The 25,725-nt window shown below is 36.0% G+C and overlaps 1 long non-coding RNA gene across 1 annotated transcript in view; it reads right to left on the minus strand.

Annotated features, from left to right (window-relative positions):
• LOC140611744 (uncharacterized) overlaps positions 1–22,949 on the minus strand; it is a 63,662-nt gene extending 40,713 nt beyond the window's left edge. The window contains exons 1-2 of the long non-coding RNA XR_012012886.1: positions 22,566–22,949; positions 21,579–21,657 (exon numbers count right to left, since the gene is read on the minus strand). This is a non-coding gene — a long non-coding RNA (uncharacterized lncRNA). The remainder of the gene's footprint in view (positions 1–21,578; positions 21,658–22,565) is intronic.
• Positions 22,950–25,725: the final 2,776 nt, after the last annotated feature.

Here is a 25,725-nt window from a genome sequence, read left to right on the forward strand (position 1 = left end):
AATGATACACTGGACCAGATGGATTTCACAGATATCTACAGAACTTTACATCCAAACTCAACTGAATACACATTCTTCTCAAGTGCACATGGAACTTTCTCCAGAATAGACCACATACTGGGTCACAAATCGGGTCTGAACTGATACCAAAAGATTGGGATCGTCCCCTGCATATTCTCAGACCATAATGCCTTGAAATTAGAACTAAATCACAACAAGAAGTTTGGAAGGACCTCAAACACATGGAGGTTAAGGACCATCCTGCTAAAAGATGAAAGCGTCAACCAGGGAATTAAGGAAGAATTAAAAAGATTCATGGAAACTAATGAGAATGAAGATACAACCGTTCAAAATCTTTTGGATGCAGCAAAAGCAGTCCTAAGGGGGAAATACATCGCAATACAAGCATCCATTCAAAAACTGGAAAGAACTCAAATACAAAAGCTAACCTTACACATAAAGGAGTTAGAGAAAAAACAGCAAATAGATCCTACACCCAGCAGAAGAAGAGAGTTAATAAAGATTCGAGCAGAACTCAACGAAATCGAGACCAGAAGAACTGTGGAACAGATCAACAAAACCAGGAGTTGGTTCTTTGAAAGAATTAATAAGATAGATAAACCATTAGCCAGCCTTATTAAAAAGAAGAGAGAGAAGACTCAAATTAATAAAATCATGAATGAGAAAGGAGAGATCACTACCAACACCAAGGAAATACAAACGATTTTAAAAACATATTATGAACAGCTATACGCCAATAAATTAGGCAATCTAGAAGAAATGGACGCATTCCTGGAAAGCCACAAACTACCAAAACTGGAACAGGAAGAAATAGAGAACCTGAACAGGCCAATAACCAGGGAGGAAATTGAAGCAGTCATCAAAAACCTCCCAAGACGCAAGAGTCCAGGGCCAGATGGCTTCCCAGGGGAATTCTATCAAATGTTTAAAGAAGAAACCATACCTATTCTCCTAAAGCTGTTTGGAAAGATAGAAAGAGATGGAGTACTTCCAAATTCGTTCTATGAGGTCAGCATCACCTTAATTCCAAAACCAGACAAAGACCCCACCAAAAAGGAGAATTACAGACCAATATCCCTGATGAACATGGATGCAAAAATTCTCAACAAGATACTAGCCAATAGGATACAACAGCACATTAAGAAAATTATTCACCATGACCAAGTAGGATTTATCCCCGGGACACAAGGCTGGTTCAACACTCGTAAAACAATCAATGTGATTCATCATATCAGCAAGAGAAAATCCAAGAACCATATGATCCTCTCATTAGATGCAGAGAACGCATTTGACAAAATACAGCATCCATTTCTGATCAAAACTCTTCAGAGTGTAGGGATAGAGGGAACATTCCTCGACATCTTAAAAGCCATCTACGAAAAGCCCACAGCAAATATCATTCTCAATGGGGAAGCACTGGGAGCCTTTCCCCTAAGATCAGGAACAAGACAGGGATGTCCACTCTCACCACTACTATTCAACATAGGACTGGAAGTCCTAGCCTCAGCAATCAGACAACAAAAAGACATTAAAGGCATTCAAATTGGCAAAGAAGAAGTCAAACTCTCCCTCTTCGCCGATGACATGATACTCTACATAGAAAACCCAAAAGCCTCCACCCCAAGATTGCTAGAACTCAGACAGCAATTTGGTAGCGTGGCAGGATACAAAATCAATGCCCAGAAAGCAGTGGCATTTCTATACACTAACAATGAGACTGAAGAAAGAGAAATTAAGGAGTCAATCCCATTTACAATTGCACCCAAAAGCATAAGATACCTAGGAATAAACCTAACCAAAGATGTAAAGGATCTATACCCTCAAAACTATAGAACACTTCTGAAAGAAATTGAGGAAGACACAAAGAGATGGAAAAATATTCCATGCTCATGGATTGGCAGAATTAATATTGTGAAAATGTCAATGTTACCCAGGGCAATATACACGTTTAATGCAATCCCTATCAAAATACCATGGACTTTCTTCAGAGAGTTAGAACAAATTATTTTAAGATTTGTGTGGAATCAGAAAAGACTCCGAATAGCCAGGGGAATTTTAAAAAAGAAAACCATATCTGGGGGCATCACAATGCCAGATTTCAGGTTGTACTACACAGCTGTGGTCATCAAGACAGTGTGGTACTGGCACAGAAACAGACACATAGATCAATGGAACAGAATAGAGAACCCAGAAGTGGACCCTGAACTTTATGGTCAACTAATATTCGATAAAGGAGGAAAGACTATCCATTGGAAGAAAGACAGTCTCTTCAATAAATGGTGCTGGGAAAATTGGACATCCACATGCAGAAGAATGAAATGCAGAAGAATAGACCACTCTCTTTCACCATACACAAAGATAAACTCAAAATGGATGAAAGATCTAAATGTGAGACAAGATTCCACCAAAATCCTAGAGGAGTACACAGGCAACACCCTTTTTGAACTCAGCCACAGTAACTTTTTGCAAGATACATCCACGAAGGCAAAAGAAACAAAAGCAAAAATGAACTATTGGGACTTCTTCAAGATAAGAAGCTTTTGCACAGCAAAGGATACAGTCAACAAAACTAAAAGACAACCTACAGAATGGGAGAAGATATTTGCAAATGACGTATCAGATAAAGGGCTAGTTTCCAAGATCTATAAAGAACTTATTAAACTCAACACCAAAGAAACAAACAATCCAATCATGAAATGGGCAAAAGACATGAACAGAAATCTCACAGAGGAAGACATAGACATGGCCAACACGCACGTGAGAAAATGCTCTGCATCACTTGCCATCACGAAATACAAATCAAAACCACAATGAGATACCACCTCACACCAGTGAGAATGGGGAAAATTAACAAGGCAGGAAACCACAAATGTTGGAGAGGATGCGGAGAAAAGGGAACCCTCTTACACTGTTGGTGGGAATGTGAACTGGTGCAGCCACTCTGGAAAACTGTGTGGAGGTTCCTCAAACAGTTAAAAATAGACCTGCCCTACGACCCAGCAATTGCACTGTTGGGGATTTACCCCAAAGATACAGATGCAATGAAACGCAGGGACACCTGCAGCCAGATGTTTGTAGTAGGAATGTCCACAATAGCCAAACTGTGGAAGGAGCCTCGGTGTCCATCGAAAGATGAAGGGATAAAGATGTGGTCTACGTATACAATGGAATATTACTCAGCCATTAGAAACGACAAATACCCCCCATTTGCTTCCACGTGGATGGAACTGGAGGGTATTATGCTGAGTGAAGTAAGTCAATCGGAGAAGGACAAACATTCTATGTTCTCATTCATTTGGGGAATATAATTAATAGTGAAAGGAAATATAAGGGAAGGGAGAAGAAATGTGTGGGAAATATCAGAAACGGAGACAGAACATAAAGACTCCTAACTCTGGGAAACGAACTAGGGGTGGTGGAAGGGGAGGAGGGCGGGAGGTGGGGGTGAATGGGTTTTGGGCACTGAGGGGGGCACTTTACGGGATGAGCACTGGGTGTTATTCTGTATGTTGGTAAATTGAACACCATTAAAAAATAAATTTATTTAATAAATCAAATAGTAAAATACTGGTTGTCAGCTTCAAATTCACATATTCAATAACCTTCTCAACATATATGTCTACTTTTACATATTCAAGAGGATACACATCCGACAGGGCACCTGGGTGGCTCAGTTGGTTAAGCATCTCCCTTGGGCTTAGGTCATGATCCCTCGGTCCTGGAATTGAGCCCTGCATCAGGTGCCTTGCTCAGTGGGGAGTATGCTTCTTCCTCTCCTCATGGCTTGTGCTCTCTCCCTCAAATAAATAAATAAAATTTTTTTAAAAAAAGCTTACATATCCACAACTGAACTGCTCAAAATATTTCTCTGTCCCAAGTCTGCACCTCCTGTGGTTTCCTCCCCTGGTTCCTGTCTTCAATCACTGACACTAGCCATAGCACTTTCTCTATACACTCTAAATCTGACTCAGCTGCAAAGCCTCATGACTATCTTCTAATATATCTGGAATCTGCTGTCTCCACTGTTCCACCATTATCTAAATTACATCACTTTCTGCCTAGATTATTGAAATGATACCTTTATTTATTGGATGAAGGTATTTATGGTTACTTGGTCAAGGCACTGTGCTTGGAGTTTTACCTTCATGATACTAACTAGCTTTCATAATTACATTAAAAGATAATCACTAGCCTATTGTGCATATTAGCAAGCCGAGACTTTAACAAAAAATTTCCCTAAAATCACCCAGTTTATAAATCACAGAGGCAGTATTTGAACCCAATTTGTTTAATTCCACATCATGATTTACAGTATCTCTATGATGCTTATCTTTGTGGCAATCTTAGTTCTAATATACCATAAAACTAGGGCAAAGTTAAGATTAAAAACTATGAGAATTTTTTACAATATTTATGAGATCTAGAAGGTAAACAAAAATATAGAAGACAAACCCAAAATCTCTGAAGTAATTGTGATTCAAATAAAATGATAATTTTGTGTAGAATTATAAGCGTAACTGTTCTACTCCTTTAAATCTGTAGATTCTTTGTGCCCCACTGAATCCTTAGACAGAACCACCCAAGCCAGAACTTCAAAATAACTGAAAGCAATAAAAAAATCAGCATGTCTGAGCCAGCATTTTCAAGCATTGAATATTTTTTCCTATTTAATAATATTTTGCTTGTTATATGGTATATTAATAGCTATTCATTTTATAGTATTTCTTAAATACAGCTTAGCTTCAGACAAATTTAAGATAATTTCTGTTTGAACAGAATGCACTGAAGTATGCACTGAAGAAAGCAAGAGGTGAAAACATCTCCAGGTGAGCTAAATAATAACTAACTTTAAAAAAGACATCTTTCCAGTACCTAGTAATTTGGAATTAAGTATTTTAGGCAGATTTAAATTTGGTGTGCATAGTTATGTTAATATTGACATCACTATTTAAATAAGGTATTTTTTCCTACTAACAATTTATTATTTTAAATGAATTTAAAAATTTTAAGATACGTTGTTCAATTATGAATCTGAATAATGTCCTGTATACTCAGAGTGCAAATGGAAGAATGGATCTCTAAAATAGGCTTTGGGCAGGAAAAGAGAATAATGGGAGAAGACAGTATCACCCAGTGGATGTGAGTCATCTTTGTTGTTAGTGAGGGGGACATAGTCCTAAGTAGATTTGGTTCTCACTGCTTTAACAAAATATTTTATTGAAAGAATAATTCCAAAGCCACATTAGGATATATTTACACATGGAGAGCAGGGGGAGAGAGAGAGAGAGAAAGAGCACGAGCATGTCAGTGAGACCAACTTTTACAGACAAAACTAAAGTTTTGAAGAGTATCAATCATAGGTTCATTATGTGGATCTCGACTGCAGTGATGCTAATTAATACAAAGGCTGTGATAAAGCTTGTAAAGGAATTGGCAGGCCAGCCAGCGTCCTCACTCCATTCTCTCCTGGGAAGTTCCTTACTTACCACACTAGTCTTTATGCACTGAAGCAATTCTTGCTTTCATTTTATATTTTAATTAAGGACTGTGAATCTAAAAATCTAAGACCTCAACCAGATGATCCAAAACAGTTTCCAAAATGGTTCTTTTTTTATGCCCCACAATGTTTGATGTGTCACTGTTGGAAGAATGTAACTGTTAAATAGTCAACTTGGGAAATTTTTATCCTGAACCTAAACTTATTTAGCCTAAACTAGTCTTAGATCAAAACCTAGTAAGTGTAATCTATAGAATGACCACATTGAACTCCATATGATGTCCAGCGAGTGATCTGCATTCAATGTACAGTATTTCCCTCTAATTCTCTTGCGTACAATTAATTTAGATTTTAAAAAACAAATTATATAAATATTACTTCCACTTTATTTTTTTTCTTGCAAAAGTATATAATCAGGATTCAAATCTGTAAACCATTTGTATCTGCTACATTCTTGAATTTGAAAATGTCTATCCTGGGACGCCTGGGTGGCTCAGAGGTTGAGCATGTGCCTTTGGCTCAGGATGTGATCCTCAAGTCCCACATTGGGCTCCCTGCATGGAGCCTGCTTCTCCCTCTGCCTGTGTCTCTGTCTCTCTCTCTGTGTCTCTCATGAATAAATAAATAAAATATTAAAAAAAAAAAGTTTATCCTGTGTCTGAAGAGTAGCGAATGTAGCCATTCTCTGAAGACATTCTGGAATTCTCTCTTTGATCTCCAAGGTTACCTAACGATAGATCATTTTTATTATTTAACAGGCTTATGTTATTTCTGATTACTGTTGTAACTCTCCAGGAACAAAAATCTACTCTTCTACTCAAAGTTCATCTGTATGTTTTATCTTCAACACTCCCCTCCCTTTTTATTAGTTTGATCTGGTTGTAATTGTCATAGTTTAGTTTATCAAATGGAGTGCCTTATAGATGTTGTGTCATCTGGTATATATATATATATATATATATATATATATATATATATATAACTGAATATTAAACTGAATTTTAAGATTTTGTCCTCTTATGCATTAGAAATAGATTGTTTCATTACACGAGCGTATATCTCCCCTGAATACTCTTTTCAAAATTTTGTTTAAATTTTTCTTATTCAGCGAAAATGGGTAATGATTTTTGTTAAATTTTCTTAAAAAATCACAAGGAGTGGAAAAGCAATAATTGAGAATTAATGACACTTTATAGTATTCAGTTTAGAATTAGGAATTTTTAAGGAATAGTAATATTCAATAAAGAAAATCTTTAAAAAAGAAGAAAATCTCACAAAAAATAAGGGATTATTGGAATTAAATGAATTGGAAAAATTTGGAAAACTTTTGAAAAAAATTTTTTTGAAAATCAGTTAACTGTAGAAAAACTTAGATCTTTTTTTAAAAGATTTTAAAAAAAATTTTATTTATTTATGATAGTCACATAGAGAGAGAGAGAGAGAGAGAGAGGCAGAGACATAGGCAGAGGGAGAAGCAGGCTCCATGCACCGAGAGCCCGATGTGGGATTCGATCCTGGGTCTCCAGGATCGCGCCCTGGGCCAAAGGCAGGTGCTAAACCGCTGCGCTCACCCAGGGATCCCAAAAAACTTAGATCTTTAATGCAAACATTCACAGATTCCTGATGAACTATAAACTTAAAAAATAACTTGTCTTGCAAGAATAAAACTTGGAAAGAATAGAAGGTAATTTTATAAACCCTCTAAAATGGGAGATAATTTCTAAGCTGGTAAGTTATAGAACTAGTGAACAAAAAATGTCAGTAGTTCTGAGAAGCATAAAAATAAAACAAAACAAATTCTTAAATGCCATTAATACCAAAGCCAAATTGGAAAAATACATGTAGCAAATATGAAAAGACGGAAATATAATTATTATATAAGGAATTTATTCAAATTGACAAATACTATAACGATAGATACGAACAGATAATTCAGTTTATTTACTGAAAATTGTGTTATGAGCTAGCATGTAGTCTAACCTGAAAATTGTTTCACTTGTGCTTGAAAAAATACACATTCTAGAATGTGTTGTTGGGCACAGTATTCTATAGTACTGGTCAAGCTGCTCAAGTTGTCTAGTGGTTAAAATCTTCTACATATTTATTGATTTTATATTTAATACCTTATCAATTATTGAGAATATGGTATTGAAATCTCCACATAAAATTGCTGACTTGTCTCTTTCTTTTAATTATGTCAGTTTTTGTTTCATGCACTTTTGTGGCTCTGTTTTTAGGTACATATGCATTTATAACTTCTGTTTCTTCCTAATATCCCTGTATCATTATGAAATATTTCCCTTTATTTCTAGTAATTTCTTTTGCCTTAGTGTTCATTTTGCATGGTATTATTATAGCTATACCAGTCTCTTATGGATGTGTTTGCATGGTATATCTTTTTCCATTCTTTTATTTTTTCTTAATAATGATTCAACAATTCTATACATTATTCAATGCTCATCACTGTAAATGTTTTCCATTACTTTACTTTTATTCTATTCATGCCTTTGAAAACTCGGGTGTGTCTCTTGCAGATAGCATAAAATTGAGTTTTGCCTTTTTTATTTAGTTCAATAATCTGCCTTTTGATTGGAATATTTTTTCATTCACATTTAATGTAATTATTGTAAATATTGATGAAATTTTTGGCTTTTAGCAATTAAATTATATTGCACCTACCTATGGCTCTCTTTATTTTACTTGGAATTTTCCGAGCTTCTTGATTCCTTTCATTAATGTTTTTCATCAAATTTGAAATGTGTAGGCCATTATTTCTCTATTTTTTTCTATCTCTTTCTGTCCTCTTCTTCTGGATGTCTACTGTACCTATGTTAGCATGCTTGGCATTGTCTCATGGTTCACTGAAGAATCATTATTTATGGGATGCCTGGGTGGCTCAGTAGTTGAGTGTCTGCCTTTGACCCAGGGCATGATCCCTGCCCAGGATCGAGTCCTGCATCAGGCTTCCTGCATGGAGCCTGCTTATCTCTCTGCCTATGTCTCTGCCTCTCTCTCTCTCTGTATCTCTCATGAATAAATAAGTATAATCTTTTTTTAAAAAAAAGAATCATTTATTTTTCTTCAACCTTTTTCTTTCTGTTTTTCAGATTGGATCATTTCTATTGATTTATCTTTAAGTTCACAGATTTTCTTTTCTTTTTTTTCTCTCTCTGTTATATCAAATCTACTTTTGAGCCTATCTAGTCAATGGATGGTAACAATTTCAGGCAGGCAGGCAGGCCTTAGACTCCCACCATTCTTCCTTGGAATTTCAGCAATTCTTCATGAATAAGCATCTCTCAGTTTGTTCTTTGGTCACCCGATGAAATTATCCAATTTTACATTTTTTTGGGGGGGGGGGAATATTCATTGACCATTTTGTCATCATAGCCATAAAAAAAAAGTCCTGCTCCCAAATCATTAAATTGCTTAACAGGTATTTCTTAAACAGCTGAACTCCACTATTTAAAAAAGGTAAGCTAAAGTGAGAATGAGGTATTGTCTTGCCTATGAAATTAAAAAGATTGAAAACTTGTGAGTTACTAAATGCTGGAAAGATTCAGGGACATAGGTATTCCTGTGTGTTTCTGGTTGCATTGTAAAATCAAGGAAATTTATTTATTTTATCTTTTATTTATATTTCCCAGGCCCTAAATTTATAAAAATTTTTATATTGTTCTTAGATTTTAAAAAGTTAATATGAACACAATATTGAAAGAAAAATTGAATAGAGTATATAGTGGAAAGTAAATTTTTCTCCCAGGCTTTCACATTCTCTCTGGAAACAATCACGGTTCTTTCTTGTGAATATTTCCAGAACTGTAATATTTATGTATAAGCTTAAATGTGCATAATATAAGCTTTTAAAAAAATTAGACACCTGAATTTTTAATAGTCAGTGTTCCCCAGCTTGTGTTTATCATTATAAAAAAAACCTTGGTGATCAACCGTGTCCTATCAATATATGAAAATATTTGGCAACCAAATCCCTTATAATTTTCATTATGAGGATAATTATAGAAGTTTAGTTTCTTTTTATTTTTTTTAAGTAAATTCTACCCCTGACATGAGGCTCACAAGTCACAAGAGGCTCACAAGGCTCAAGGTTTACAAGGCTCACATGATCACAAGTTACATGCTCTACTGACTGGGCCAGCCTGGTGCCCTAGAACTTTAGTTTTTTTTAACTACTTTCTAGTTTTTTATATTTGAAAAAAAATTCTATAATGTATATTCATTGATTTTATAATTATAAAATATACTTTATTAAATACGTATATTGTTAGACTCATTAATTTTACTTCTGTAAGTGCATTCTAGGAAATGATTACAAATGAAAAAATTATTATGCATAAACAAGTTTAAAGCTGAATAAATATTAGAATAAGGGTTTTAACTAAATTCTAAATTTACTGACTATGCACAATATGGCTCATTCATTTGAAAGATTTAAGCAGCTAGCTATCAAAATGATAATAATAACTAATATTTTATTGAATGCTATTACATGCCAAGTATTGTTCTAGAATCTTTAAATATATTACTTTTTATGATAAGAATAATTCTGTGAGATAGGCACTTTTAATTTTCCTCATTTTAGAGACAACAAAACTAAAGTACAGAAAAGTTAATTAACCTGCCCAATGAAAAGTTTGTAATGATAGGTGAAAATACTTGTCTTAGGTCGAGTTTCCCAAGAGAAGAGATTTTTTTTTTTAAAAGATTTTATTTATTCATTCATGAGAATATACAGAGAGGAGAGAGAGAGGCAGAGACACAGGCAGAGGGAGAAGCAGGCTCCACGCAGGGAACCCGACGTGGGACTCGATCCTGGGTTTCCAGGATCATGCTCTGGGCTGAAGGCCGCGCTGAACCACTGAGCCATCCAAGCTGCCCAAGAGAAGAGATTTTTAAGTGATGCAGGAAGAGGACTCACCATGAGACCAACACCAGAAGGGAAGACGGGGAAACAGGATTTGGTTGAGAAAAGGGTTAAAGAAGTGATGCAAATGTGATATGGTCACAATAAAAACAGACCCTGCAGGAGCTCTGGAGCCTGGGTGGCCCTTCAGAAATGTCCTGAATTGAAGTAAGGTGGCTGGGCCTTTACAGTCCTGCACTGAACAGCAGAGAAAGGGGTAGAATTTTGTGACTCAGATTTCTCTGGCTGAGAACACTCCTACAATTTGAGGAAACAAGTGCCTCAGTCCCTAAGGGCAGATCTAGGTGGTACACATAACATCAATTGCACATATAATAATAAATCACATAAATCCATATAGGGTAGGGTAAAAAAACAAATATTTATACATCATATACATTTTAACTTATATGGATGTATTATCTACACACAAACACATACATATATGTTTAGAATGAAAAGAAAATATGCTTTTATGGTAGGAAACAAGCAGTTATTTTTTTCCTCCTAATTTAAACTACCTCTTTTTTCAAGTGCAAATACTTTATTCTAAAATAAATGGTTATTCTCAAAACTTCCTTCGGCCAGGAGAATTGAAAAAATTCTAGGTGTGTAAGATTTTTCTAATGTACATATTGGAGTATATTAAACAAAAGTGATATCAATGGAAAAATAAATCCAGAGTTTAAAAAGACTATTAATTCCATATTTGAATAAGAGGGATAACTATAGTCATATATCAGGTACTTATAATATGTGTACTTATGAAAGTTTCATATAATAAAATACAACTTTCTTATTACTGCTCAGAAGTTCTGAAATTAGAATAACCTCTTTCAGCCAAAACTTCAAAGACAAAATCCACTCACAGTTAGGTAATATCAAGTATTTGGCCATATGTAATTTGCTTCGAGTTAAAATTTCAGCTTTTCATTTCTTCATTTTTGCATTCTCTTTTCCATGAAAACCATGGAGAAAGCAGGAAATAAAAGGAATAAAAGAAACCTGGAGTCAGAAGGAAAAAATCATCTAGATTGATGATGGGAATGGCTGCTTCTGGGCCAGTCAAGAGTGCAATTTAGCACAGCTTCTGGGCAGCTTTCAATATTCCTGACCAGCACCAAGGTGCTGATTGCAGATTGCCTCTGGCTATTGCAGAGATCATTTCCACAAATATAAACTAGTCTTTTACAATTTTCCCTTCTTTGTTATGAGCTCTCTCTCATGTGCTCTGTTCTTCGGAGACCCAACAGCAAGTTGACATAGTCCCTGTGGGCACTCTCTCCCTGTACGCTTTCTGGTGTTCTCAGAGCAGATGCTTCCTCCTAATGCAATTTATCTTCTCCATATCATTGCTGTTCTGGGTGCCTTCGATTGGGAATCCAGCAAACTAGGCTAGGGCTTATTGATCTGACCTGGCAGGATAATGCTGAAGTACTTAGCCTGAAGGGACATATGTGGTAAGAGCTCAAATGTCTCAAAAGCCACATTCCTGGGTGGGAATTTATTATAGTTTGCAGAGACCCAGCATATGAATTGTTTATAGAATTTTTATACTTAGGAATTTCTCTACTTTTGGAGTTCTGAAAGGTCAAGTGTCAGAGTTTACAGGAGCTACAGATGCTACAGCACAGACATTTGACCTAAGCTCTGGCAAGCAGACTCACCTATGCCAGATCTGGAACTCTGGAGTCAGTGTCACAAGAAAACAGGAACTGAGAGCGTGTTCTCTCTCATTGGTAATGAGAGAGCAGTGGGGTAGGCTGAATGGAATTCCAGGAGCAAAGTGGCATCAGGGTGAAGTAGTTACTGTGCCCATTAGTGCTTCGCCCTTAGGACACAATAGAATCACATTCGCTGGCTTCCTTGGCATCAGTGGAGACGGGACTAGCGCTGGCTAGTGCGTTCTGAAGAGAGATGATAGTGTCACTTTTGGTGTTTAAAGGAGGGCATGAGACCCTCTGGAGGTCTTTGCCTCTGCCACAGTGCAGAGTAGTGTTGCCTGTCCTGGCGTCTGTCAGTCTGGGTTGCAGACTGGGGACAGTACAGAGCAGTGTTGCCTGTGACCTGTGATGGGCAAGTAGTGTGACTAAGGAACAGCCTTTGCTATTTTAGCTGACGGCATAACCTTGTGCATCATAACTGGTACAGTGGTCATCACTGTGGTGTTCCTGGTGTAAAAGTGGCAGGAGGACTTATTGGCATTTGGCTAATACTCTTATTCAAGCAGTTTTTAAGCATGGTTTTGGGTTATTTCCAGAAAATAGTTTTTAGCCTGGTTCTTCATCCTTCTTGACATTTCTGTGAACCACCCGGCATTCTTCATAGATTCCTTTTTTTTCTCAAACAGCCAGAGCCAGCACAACTCTACTCAACCCAACTCCCAAATAGCTTGGTTTCCTCTTGAATATAGCTATGAATTTCTCTTCCATAAATTTGTCCGTTTTTTTTTAAGATTTTATTTATTCATGAGAGACACAGAAAGAGAGAGAAGCAGAAATACAGGCAGAGGGAGAAGTAGGCTCCATGAAGGAAGCCCGATGTGGGACTCGATCCCGGGACGCTGGGATCACGCCCTGGGCTGAAGGCAGACGCTCAACCACTGAGCCACCCAGGCATCCCCACAAATTTGTATAGAATCTTTGGAAACTATGAATTTTTAAAATCTAAATCTCCTCGAGAGCAACAAATTTCAAAAGTTTGCTAAATGTATAAAAGATATGTAGACTATTTTCCCATAAATGTATCACTTTCAAGCTCTAACGATTTATTTTAACTCTTGTACAATAACATTTGATGAATATGTATTCACCCCTACTTTCCCTAATCACACTATTAACACTCCCCCCCCTTTTTTTTTTAAAGATTTTTATTTATTTATTCATGAGACACAGAGAGAGAAGGGCAGAGACACAGGCAGAGGGAGAAGCAGGCTCCATGCAGGGAGCCCTACGCACTGCTCGATCCCAGGTCTCCAGGATCACGTCCTGGGCCAAAGGCAGCGCTAAACCTCTGAGCCACCCAGGGGTCCCCCTTAACACTCCCTTACTATTCTTTGCTGTTCAGATTGTACTATCAGGATCTCATTATACTGTTTCCCATGGCTCTTCGGGGGTTCTAGGACTGTGCTGGCCACTAAACATTAAGTCCGTCTACTGTTCTTCCCATCCCACCACTGCCACCAGGAGTGCAGACAGTGGAGACCATGCAGCATGCCTTCTCACTGTACTGTGCCGTCTTACTCTGTTAAGTGAAGAGTCACTGGACAATCTCTCATGTCCCTTCAAACTCAAAAGTTCTAGGATATCTTTCTTTCCTAAGTAAAAACTGGTAGTTTAGAACTCATCTAAACTGTGAATTGTTTTCTAATTTTACCTTTGTTCGTTTTGAAGCACAGGCACCTCCTTGGGCTTTGGGTGCTTCCTCAACGGAGCAGAGTTTCTCATTGTTGGTACTATTGACATTAGGGGCCAGATAATTCTTTGCTGCAGTGGGCAGTGGGAAGGAGGGCTAGCCTGTGCATGGTGGGATATATAGCAGCATCCCTGGCCTCTACCCACTACATGCCAGTAGCAACCTCCTCCCCCACTACATCATGATGACCAAAACTGTCTCTAGACATTGCTAAATATCTATGTGGGGGAGGGCGAAATTTCCCCAAATGAAAATCAGTGCATTAGAATCTCTCTATTTGTGTGGTAACTCTATTTTACTTTCCAAAAGAGCCATTTTGAAACTTGAGAGTATCACTCTGTAATGCCTCTTCTAGATAACTGATAAAGATATTAATGTTAATTCCAAGTACAGGAAATAGCAACATAATTCCCCATTTCAATTACTACTAAATTTTTATCATTGTAGGGATATAGTATTCATGGGCTATATAAAAACATTACAGTTTTAAAAACTAGAGTACTGTGTCACTCTGCTCCATTTCAAACATTAATAGTAAACTCTTATAGAATTTTAGCACTATTGAACTGCTTTAAATCTCAAATAACAAGGGTGAGCTAATTCTCTATTTCTTTCTCTTTCCTTCAAAAAAAGTACAGCATTGCACCCAAGAGGTTTAAAATGTGTTCAAGTGTCTTCTCTACAGAGAGTAAGAAGAATTAAGCTTTCATTATTCTGTGTATTTAGTGATCATACCACTGTTGGTGATAAAAATCTTTGGTGTCAGAAGAACTTATTTATGATTTTTTTCCCTGTTCTTATTCTTGCAGCTTTTAATAACCTGGAGGCCACTGGTATTTAAAGTGAAATAACCAGCAGGAGCCCAGAGTGATAGCTGACAGATTTTGTCTGGTGGTAGTACACACACGTTTGTGTGTATATGTGTATGATATGTTCTCATACATCTGGTCATCCACGGTGGTTGTTTCTTTGTTTTTTTTGTTTTTTTTGTTTTTTTTTTTTTGTTGTTGTTTTTTCTGGTGTGGGAGACAGATGTCCACCCTGATAATCTTTACTGATAACCCTGTGACTGGAAATTGACTTGCTACCTATGATAAAGTGAAAACGAGGCTGAGTCAGATAAAGAGGAAATGAAATAGAGTCTGTAGAGAAGAAAATGAGCATGAAGTCAATAGGTGAGAAAGAAGGCTGCTGCACAGTGATTCAGGATTATTTGATCAATGTAGGGGAAAATGCAGGGGGAAATAGCAGGCAACCCAGTTGTTTAGTACTCTATCTACAAATCAGTCAGATAGCTGTCAGTGAAATGATTAGCTATTTCAGTGTTGAGTGGGTAATGCTATAGTGAGAAAAGGAGGAGAGGTGAATGAACCAAAACAACTCAGGTCGTAAGATGGTTGTGTGGATGGATGCTATTTGGACCAGCAATCTACCACTCATAACAAAAATGGTATGAAATTATGACTTTAACATTTTGGGTATCAGTCCTATGATATTCTGTACATTCTGTATTACTCTCAGAATAAACAGCAAATTGAAAGGACAGCAAAGGTAAAGGTTGAAAGAGGGTAAAGCTTCCTTAAAAGTACAATTACGGGTTTAAAAATTAAGAGAAAGGCAGAAGTCAGAAGAAAGAGGTAGCTTTCATGGCCTGGCCTGGTTCCTCTGAAGTAGACAGGCCCTTGTGGTTCCTACGAGGCCTGTCCCTCACTAATACTCATCCCTTTGACTCTTCTTAGGGTTTCTTCACTATTATCTTTTGAAAGTGGTATTGCTTCTTTTCAAGTCCAGCTCAAGAATATGTTTTATCTAAATTTATTTCTTTGCTATATTAAACTTAAAAAGAGCTGCTTTGTTTTGATTTCTCATGAGTTTTGAAATATTTTTATCATATGTCTGAAGATATATTTTACACGGCAGGTGTTAAGGATCCAATAAGGTCTGTTGGACAAATGATTCATAAATATGTGTTCACATGCTGTACAATAGTTGAATAGAACCACACAGATGGAGCCACCCTATTCTATTGAGGAAGTGGTATGTGTTTTTGTAAAAACTGTGATACACATGGTTTTTAGCCAAGGAGCCAGACTCTGAGAAAGTTTTTGGAATAATTTACTTATGTTGTACTGATTTGTTCAGTGGGAGTGTGATGTAAATATACCCTTATTACATATTACAGAAAGGCCTGGAGGGTCTTAATAAAAGAAATTCAAGACATCTCAGGGGAACTATGAAAAGAATGCAAATATAATGAATGCTACTGATGAAAGAGATCCTATCTGGTATCTTGAAAGTGATGGAGGCTTGAGGACTTGGGTTTTGAATCAAAGAGAGGGTGACTAAAAACCAGCTTTTGATTATGACACCTTCCATTCTGTACAGATGTCACACTGGTGAGTAGGAGATATAACTGCTTCCTGAAGGTCTGGGAGATGGGGTTATCTTGGGCTTCTGTCAATCATGTTTTTTGCTAAAAAAATTAGTAACTGAAAGGACAGGATTTTAATACTCAACACACTGCAACTTGTGAAGCAACTTTCTGATTCTGATCGTGAATTTGGAATTCATGAAAGACCTTTCTCCACCATTTCCACAATAACATCCTTTTGTTTGTCATCACATTTCCCAGGATCTCTCATCACCCATGTAGGCAATTCACCATGATGGGAGATTGGTGAGGGGACCCATGGAGCCTAAGCTGAGAAGGATCTTGAATTCTCAGAGGAATTAGTTCATATTTTATACTATATGCATAGGGACCCATTAAGCAAAAGACTGGCAGGATCACAGTTGGGTTTTGAGAAAATGATGCCAGCAGAACTAAGAAGAAGGGATTTCTTCTTAGAGAATGAACTCAGTGAGATCATGTATTAGCATTCTTCTCCAGTTGGCTATTACACACACAAGTTCCCTGAATGACGAAGTGGACTACAGGTGCCTCCATACTATTCGGTGCATTCGTTTAGTAACCTCTTGCTCATTCCATACCCACTCAACTTAAATTCTTAATTCCTGCCTCTTGCCTTTGGATTCTCTGTATCCTAATTTTCAGGGCTTTGGATCATTCTTAACCCCCAGAGACTTTGACCTTTCTCTCTCCTAGAAGGCTATCCACCATGTAGAACCCCTGCCAGTCACTTGGATTGCTCTTCAACCTCAAATCCCCATGTGGTGGATAGGATTTGGACGATTATAATGATCTTTAAATTCCAGCTGAGAGGTAATGAAGGTTACAGCAGGGAGTTAATGACTAAGGGGGATTTTAGAGTCAGAGCAACAGTATTTGGTGACAAATTTAGCATGAGGGGCAGGATAAGTAGAAGGCAAATCTATGATTGTGGCCCTGAAGAATCTAGAAAGCTTTAACTATGGGAGCTTTGACTGAGATATAGAAGACACAAGAGCAACACATTTTTTAAAAAGTGAGTTAACTATTCAGCATGATAAGTTTGAGGTATCTGGGACATATTTTTGTAGAGTTGTGAGAGCAACTCTCATGGAAGACCACACTTGGATACAAAGCTGAAATCACTGGAATGGTGATATTTGTCTTAGGAAAAAGTACAGTAGGAAGAAACAAGGCCAAGGATGGATATTTGGGTTTTATCCGCTTTTAATTTGTTATCAGAGGTACAGGAATCAGCAAAGAAATTCAGAGAGAATTCAGAGATGCGTGAGGAACAGCAGCCATATGGAAAGAAGGAAAGTGGAGTGCTGTATATCCATATTCTTCTTAATAAAAAGAACATAAAATTGTCTGCTTTAGAGGGAGCCAAGAATGAAATACATTGGCATGGCATTTTCCTGAATAACTTACTGTTTGATGGCTTTTCTTGGTTAATTGTGCTTCTTTTTGGTTAACTGTGTTCCGTTAGCTTGAAAGTAAAGGCCAATAAAGGAATAAAGCACAGTTCCCACTGAGCACAGGTGAAGGCAAGCCTCTGATTAGTGACTATAACTCTAGCTTAAGTGTTTGTCACTATTTTTGACTTGCTTGCTGGATTCATAATTTACATGAAAATGGCTAATAGGTGTGCAGCTGCTGGGTTCCCCAGCTGGCCACTTGGTTTTTGGAAGCTTCATTTTAGTGAATTTGGAAATGCTTCTTCTAGCCTCTTTGCTTGTGACTTCCTACTTCAGTTGCTTATATTACTTGTTTGGAACCATGCTACTCTTTATAGTTTAAATATTTCAAATTAGTAGATTCATATTTTGATTGGTATTGGTGGGATCTTAATTATTAGTGATATATTTCTGTTAAATAAGTATTTATATGAAAGTGATGAAATTTCTTAGAAGTTGTTCATGTGATTTTATCTTTTGAATGTGAAGGAAATACGTATGTATGGGTGTATATGAGGGAGGGAGGAAGAAAAACGGTGAGACCAGCCAGTATTTTGATGGGTTTTCAATTCAGTCCTTTTGGAACTATGAACAAATGGATAAACCACCTGAGTGTTCTGATGACATTTTAATCAGATTTTTCTTTATTTCATCATGCTTAGTTTTATGCATTGCTTGTGGCCTGGAAAAGTTAATACTATTTTCAGAGGGTCTGATTTGGAACACTAATGAATATTAGTCCTTATGGGAATTAGACTCAGTAGGAGATAGACCCCTAACCCTTTAAAATTTTTTCTTCATAAGTGAGAATAGGAAAGAGGGTTTGTTACTATAAATAACAAAACATTCACATACTATCAAAGGATTACTTCCACTCTTTAAAAAAGCATCTCCAGGTTTGCATGATATGTACAATCATTGAATTAGAGTTGGTACAAATAACACTTTAAGTAGTAAAATATTTAATGTAGATAAAAATTGTATACCAATAAAACCATGTATTAGAGATTTTTCCAGGTGTGATTAGTAATCATGCTAATATCAGTAATATTTTAGAATTGAAAACAACATAGAGAATCCAACAAATATAATTAAAGCAAATATCACATTCATATCTTATTACTTATAACATTGGTCCTATAAAGTGTAGGATGTGGGATAAGAGAAAAAGAATCAAGGACAAAAAATATTGTTATCTGCCTGAACAACTGGAAGAACGATATTTCCACTTAATGAAATTAGGAAATACGAGGGAAGGAGAGGTTGGGGTGAGAAAAATTTTAAAGGTTAGTATTTGGAATTTTGATTTTGTAATGATTATTAAATGGGTATGTGAAATTCAGCTCCATAAAGGCCTGGATAGTTGTCTTATTTACTGTGGAATTTCCATTACCTTGACCCCATATTTCTTGAGTAAATGATTGAACAGGGTTCAGGGTAGATTAGCTTGAGACATAAATTTTGCCATTTTTGGCATATGGACTGTATTTAAAGTTAAGAGTCTGGATGAGATCACTAAGGGTGAGACCATAACTAGAGAACAGAAGAGACACAAAGAAGTCAAGTGTCCAAGTACCTGGGGTATGCTGAATTCTGGAAAATAAGGAGAACCACTATTTCTCTATCTCTGTATCTGTGTTCACTGCTACACCTATATTCATATCCATGTTTTCATCCACAGCTCTGTATCTATGTATAATCTACATCCATATCCATTTCCAGTTCTATATCTATATAAACACTGATACACATACATACACACACATATATATCACAATGTATGTAAAAGGGATTATATACTCAGTCTTGGGCTGCTTGTGTTTTCAATTTAGTAAATCTCCTTGGAGATCTTTCCATGTTGTCATTTCCTGCTCCATCTCATTCTCTTCTAGTAGCTGCACAGTGTTGCATTGTTTCAAAATTCAACAGTTTGAGTAAACAGTTCCCCACTGACTTTTAGTTTATTTTTATTTAGATTATTTCCTATTTGCTATCAGTGTTTCAGGGAACATCCTAGTCTCTACATTAGCATACAGTTACAGGTATGTATCTGTAGGATCTGAATTAAACAGGTGAACTTCTGGTCAAAATATATGCTTTTAAAAATTTGATAGACACTGTCAAAATGCTCTGCCAAAGACTGCCCTCTCACTAATTCTATGTCAGATTTTTTTAAAAGGTTATTCATGAGTTGAATGAAAGCCCTTTGACACCTATGTCCTTACGGCTTCTGGTTCCATAAAAACCCAAGTCAGGGCACTTTACTTTTGATGTAGTAACCTCTTGATTCTAAAATTTTTTTTTTGCAGTAAATATAAGCCAAACTCCCATGTAAGCATTTAGAATTTAGTTGCATAATGTGAATTGTGATAATTGGTTAATTATTTGAACAAAGGTAAATTTACATATTCATACTTTATCACCTAAGATAACTTCAAGTGAATTGCAGTGTTAAATATTAAAGATCAAATCATCAAATGGCTGAACATCTACCACCATCACATCACTGCAGGAGTAGCAGCAATCAAAACAACCAATCTAGGAATGAACACTTAACTATACTCTTAAGAGGAAAGGGCTTTAAAAACCTACAAAGGTAGTAAAAAAATACATAAATTTTAGTAAAAAATGAGTATTTCTGCATAATAAAACCAAATTAAAAAACTCACTACTTTAGAAAAGCATATGAGACAATGTAAAAATTAAAGGCTGATATTGGTTATAACAGATATCAAATAAAATATATGAAAAATGTTATCACAAACCAACATTAAGACTTAAGAAAATGAGGTAAAGCACAAAAAACTATGTTAAAAAGAAGTTAGAACCATAGATACATATCTGGAATAATAATGCTCAACTGCACTAAAAACCAAAGAAACACAAATTAAAATGATTCACTATACTGAACCTATCAATTATAAAAATACTTAAAAAGTACTTAGAAAACCATATGGCTGTGAGAGTGAAGTGAAATGGACATTGTATAAATTGTGGTAATCAAATGTTTAAAATGTTTTTAATTTTTAAATATGTATTTATTTATTTGAGAGGAAGCACACAAGCAGGAGAAGCAAGGTGAGAGGGACAGAGAGAATCTCAAACTCCCCACTGAGTGTGGAGCAGGACTCAGGAACTGATCTCACAGCCTTGAGATCATGACCTCAGCCGAAATCAAAAGTGTGCCACTTAACCAACTGAGTCACCCAGGAAGCCTGGTGGTAAATTTAGAAAGCAATATAGTGATAATGACCACACTCTTAGAGGCTATTGTCTTTTGATCCACATATAAATTATTCTCTCTTGCCTGAAAGAATAATTATATGTAAAATAAAATGTAATCAATAAAATATTACCAGTAGCAGTATTTATAGAAGCAAAAATTTATATTGTACTTAAATATTCAATGATAAGGAGATACCTATGAATATACTGATGTGATAGATTATTTTGCAGCATTTAGCATCGCTTAAGAGGAATAATAAGATCATGAGGAGTATATAATAAATGAAAAAAGGCAAAATCCAGTGAATATTATGATTAGGGCTTTGGGGAAAAACTCTTACTGATATATTAAAAAAAGGAATACATCAAAATATTTAGAGTGGTTGGTTGGCTGGTGGATCTCTTGGTGATTATTTTCTAAATATACAATTGTATGTATTTGGAATACTCTTTAGTTAGAATGTACACTTTAATGGGTGAAAGAAATGTTTTAAAACTGTAATTTTATGAAATTAAAGCTATTTTTGTTCAGTATTGTAAAATTTGCTCTCTTTTTTGGCTTTAGGGAAACAAATTTTAACCTCCAGATCCTGAGGCTTTTCCTTAAATTCCACGCTAGGAAGTCGAGCCTTACTTGAGTGAGGAATTACACACCTGAAAGCAGCAGTCTCCATGTCATTAATTTTGCCTCCAAAAGGATTTTCAGTTTCCTAGTCTTCAAAGTACTTCTATCCTATTTGGGAAAAACAAATTCTGTGTTGTGTCTGTATTGTGTAAGTGCCAACTTTAGCAACAGGCTGTAATACACCTCCCTCCACTTGAACTCATGTAAGCACATCCATTTAACAGTTTCCAAGAGTGTAATTCATGCTCAGTGCTTTAAATTTGCAGAGCATCTATCACCAGGGCTGGCAAACCAAGCACTGTCAAGTATGCTGCCCAGCAAAGGGAACAGACAAAGAGCATTTAGGCACTCAATATGCTGCCCACTGCAGAATAGTTGAAAAGAAAATTGATGCTCAAAATTCCCACTGAATGATTTCCTTACCTTTTAAAAATTTCAAATTACAGGGATAAATGGAAGTCTTTAAGTTGGTTCTCTCTTATGACCACTAAGTTAGCAGAATTGAAACTTGGGAACATGAATGACTGGCAGCAAAGTTTCCCTTGATGGCAACTCAAAGTAGGAGGAGATGTACATTCTAAAGATGAGGACTTTCCAATATACCTCCTTTTTCACCCAGCTCCCTGAAGACCAGAGTCTTAGCATTTTTTAACAGATTGTTCTAGACCTGAATTCTAAGTATAGCGATTAAATGATAAATGAAAATGTAATGTGTATGTGCATATATATGTAGGTAATAGAGGGCTTAAATGCATAAATACATATATATTTTATGTAAGACATGGGACACATTCCTTTTAGTAAGTTTAAGGACTATATTTAGCTTGGTAAATGGTGGAACATGGTGGGTTATTTCTTGACCCAACATCAAATCACTCAGTTGTTATCTAAACCAATTAGGAAACATAGTATTTGCTCATTTTTAAAATACAAAGCCAGTCTTTAATCTCCCAAGTCCTTTTCTGTGTTAATTAATTTATCCTTACATTCAGGTGCATATTTATTTTTATACTAACCTCTAAAATGTTTTCTGTATGTTTCACTGTGAAGAATAAAAGACTAATATATTAACAAAGTAGTATTTCTCACAGGGGTGGTCTAATTTTTGGCAAGGATTCTTCATGGTAACAGCATTGGTTTGTCATAATATGGAATACTGGGCAGCTTAGAGATACAGTTCCCTGGAGACCTCATCAAGTTATACATTTTTAAGAGACACCTAGCACTACTAGCAAGTCACAGGCAGTCTCCAGCATTGCAGCTCTTCCATCTGGCCTGGGTTTTGCTGCTTCTATTTGTACATCTTCACATGAGGAACACTCTAGGAACTAAAAACTGTTCTCTCCTTCATTATGCATGTGGCGTGCGATGCAATTTACCACCTAACAGATGTCATAGCTAAGTACCCAGGATCATGTCATGATTCATTCATCTTAAGACAATCTGCTTCAGAAATGCATGGCTTTTTATAAATTGGGAGAATTTGGTTTTTGAGTAATTCTATAAAATGCTGTCTGTTTATAACTTTAATTTTTTTCTTAAAACACAATTATAGACTTCAGATTGTTTGTTTTTAAGTTAGCTGCCTCTTTTCACTTCCAATATGAATATCTCTGCCACTGAAAAAAATAATAAAAAGCATCAAATTTTTTACCTGAATGGTTACTGAGATAACTCCAGAGAATATCCTAAAATTGAGGTTTTGATGTCTAGGCAAATCTGGGGAAACATTATTTCTTTGCCCTCGTAAAGCAGGCAAAAAATTCCTGCCGGGTGGTATTTTGCATAATATTGTCATTAAACATGGTCTATCTTTAGCGGAAGAAGCAGACGGTAATAAGTCAAATAGGGATGAAGAATTATCTGAATCGGAGGAGATACACTTGCAAATGAGTAACTGAAATTATTATTAAAGGTAGAAGTATGACATCCAGATTAATAGAGTAAAAGGTTGAAAGAAATGTTTAACTATTGGGAGTAATTATCGAAGGCTTTTTCGTAAAAGAGTATGTTACGTAGTCTCCTATTTTGGGAGCCTTATTTTTTCTATGCTAGAATAAAGAACCCATAGATTCTTTGCTGCAGCTGTTACACTCTTGATTAATCTAAGTACTGTAACCATAAAAGGAAAAGTAGCTTAATTAAAAAATGTTAGAGCAGAATAGAATACATTTACAATAATTTCGCTTCTCTTTTTGGCTAAATGCAAGAAAGAACATCATCCTTTCTTTTAAAGGGAGCAAATCAATATCTGTGCCTTTGCAATTACCCTCAAGGCACAAATGTTATACAGACGGGTGCACAAACAAAGGAATCATAGGTTAAATACCATATCCCTCAGCATTAAAAAAAGAAAAGAACTATTTAAAAGTCTTGCTACATTTATTTCCATCCTCCTCCCCCAAACACTATCATCACAACTTCCAACCTTCATCCCATAAAAACATTTCTCCCAAATGTACAAGCTTGTTATTACTTAACTCTGTTTTTAATTTCCCCCCAAAGGGATCCAAACTGATTTGTTACTTTGAGGTAAATATGTTTCATTGGGTTGATGTTTAGATTGTTTATAAAATGAATTTATCCTTTTAATATTTGCCCAGCTCTTGAGTAGTATGAGGTAAAGCCACAGCAGGAAAGTTTCCCAGTTGGGACTTCTCTGTTTTCCTATCCTGTCAATATAGGAATTGATTTCCTATGTGCATCTGTAGAAGCCCTATGGGAGATAGTTTTCTTATGGTTGTGCTGTCAGTTGCCTTCAGTCTGTGTCTGTAACGATAGATTATAATGAGAAAGAATGCATAGTTTCAACTAGAACAGGTGAATATTTAAAATTTTGATTGTAAGTCTCCTTTTGATAAGTTTAAGAACACAACTAAGAATTTTCAATAATCACAACGGGCAAAGCAAAGGCACCAGACAGGGAATTTTATAGTATTAATCAAAAAGATCTATGATTTTCCTACCATTGTCTTACCTTCCCCAGCAATTATCTCAATTTCTTTAATGTATAAACAGCCTAGTTCCACGGTGGTTGCTTAGACAAATTACAATCCAGACATAACTATTTTTCAGTGGGAATTTCCCACGAAAATTTGAATTATTTGTTATCTTCACTTCTGCCCTGTGTTTGGTTTAAATTTAAATGATTTTTTACTACTCCATGTGAAAATAATAAAACATCCTTAATAATGCCCAAAATACTGTATACAGAATAAAACCAGGCACCACCCAGAGCTTAGCTCCCCAGAGTCCATATTAAAAGCTAAACAAAACATACCACACAAAATTAAGGAAAGGAATGGGACCGACCTGGACTGAACAATAGAAGAGTATTTTATTTCTCTGGCTTAAGTATTTCATGGAACCATAAAGCTATCTGTAACTCCTTACATAAAATTGAAAATAATACTTTTCAGATCCTTCAGGAATTGATAGAAGAGGCAATTTTGGTTAAAACATTTCCTATTCTTTTCCTTTTGGCTAAATTCAGATCTGTCCACTGAATATGTTTAAAAGAGAAACAGCTTTATTGTTTTTTAGAAACAGATGAAGGAAATCTCAATCTTTGTTTTTACATTTTGGGGCCGATTTATAGATTCTCTGTTACTTCTGTGCAGAAAATGTGCCTGCTATCTATCCAGTTGGTTCCTTTGGAAGAAGGAGCTTTTTGGGGTGGATAAAAGTACTCAAGAAGACTCAGTTGTCAAGTTGTCTTGAATTGCCCTTGAATGGACTGAAAAAGTAAGAGACCTGACTTCAGGAACCTGGAGAGTAAGCTATCTTTTAAGAGACATATCTTTAAAATTGGCAACAAGAAATAGCTACACTTGAGGTACTTGCTGAGGAAGGAGAATCTATAACCCTTGTCAAGTTTTATCTAACTGAAGATTTGGCTAAGGAGAAACAATACATATAGAGTTTATTCCGTCCACCTTTTCCATTAGAATCAGCAAATCTTGAGTCTCAAATTCACATTCCTTCAGAGGACAGATCTGTAACGTGAATGAATGAGGCAGGGTAGGTAAGGCGTGACTATTTGGAATTAATGTTTGCATTTCTAACGTAAAAAGAGAGGAAATATATACATTTGTTTTGGTATGAATGTTCTGGACAAACACATACACACAACCATCTAGTTTTTTTTTTTTTAAAAAGATTTTATTTATTTATTCA

This window comes from Canis lupus, chromosome 2 (genome assembly GCF_048164855.1).
Source record: "Canis lupus baileyi chromosome 2, mCanLup2.hap1, whole genome shotgun sequence".
In the NCBI taxonomy this organism is placed as follows: Eukaryota; Metazoa; Chordata; class Mammalia; order Carnivora; family Canidae; genus Canis; species Canis lupus.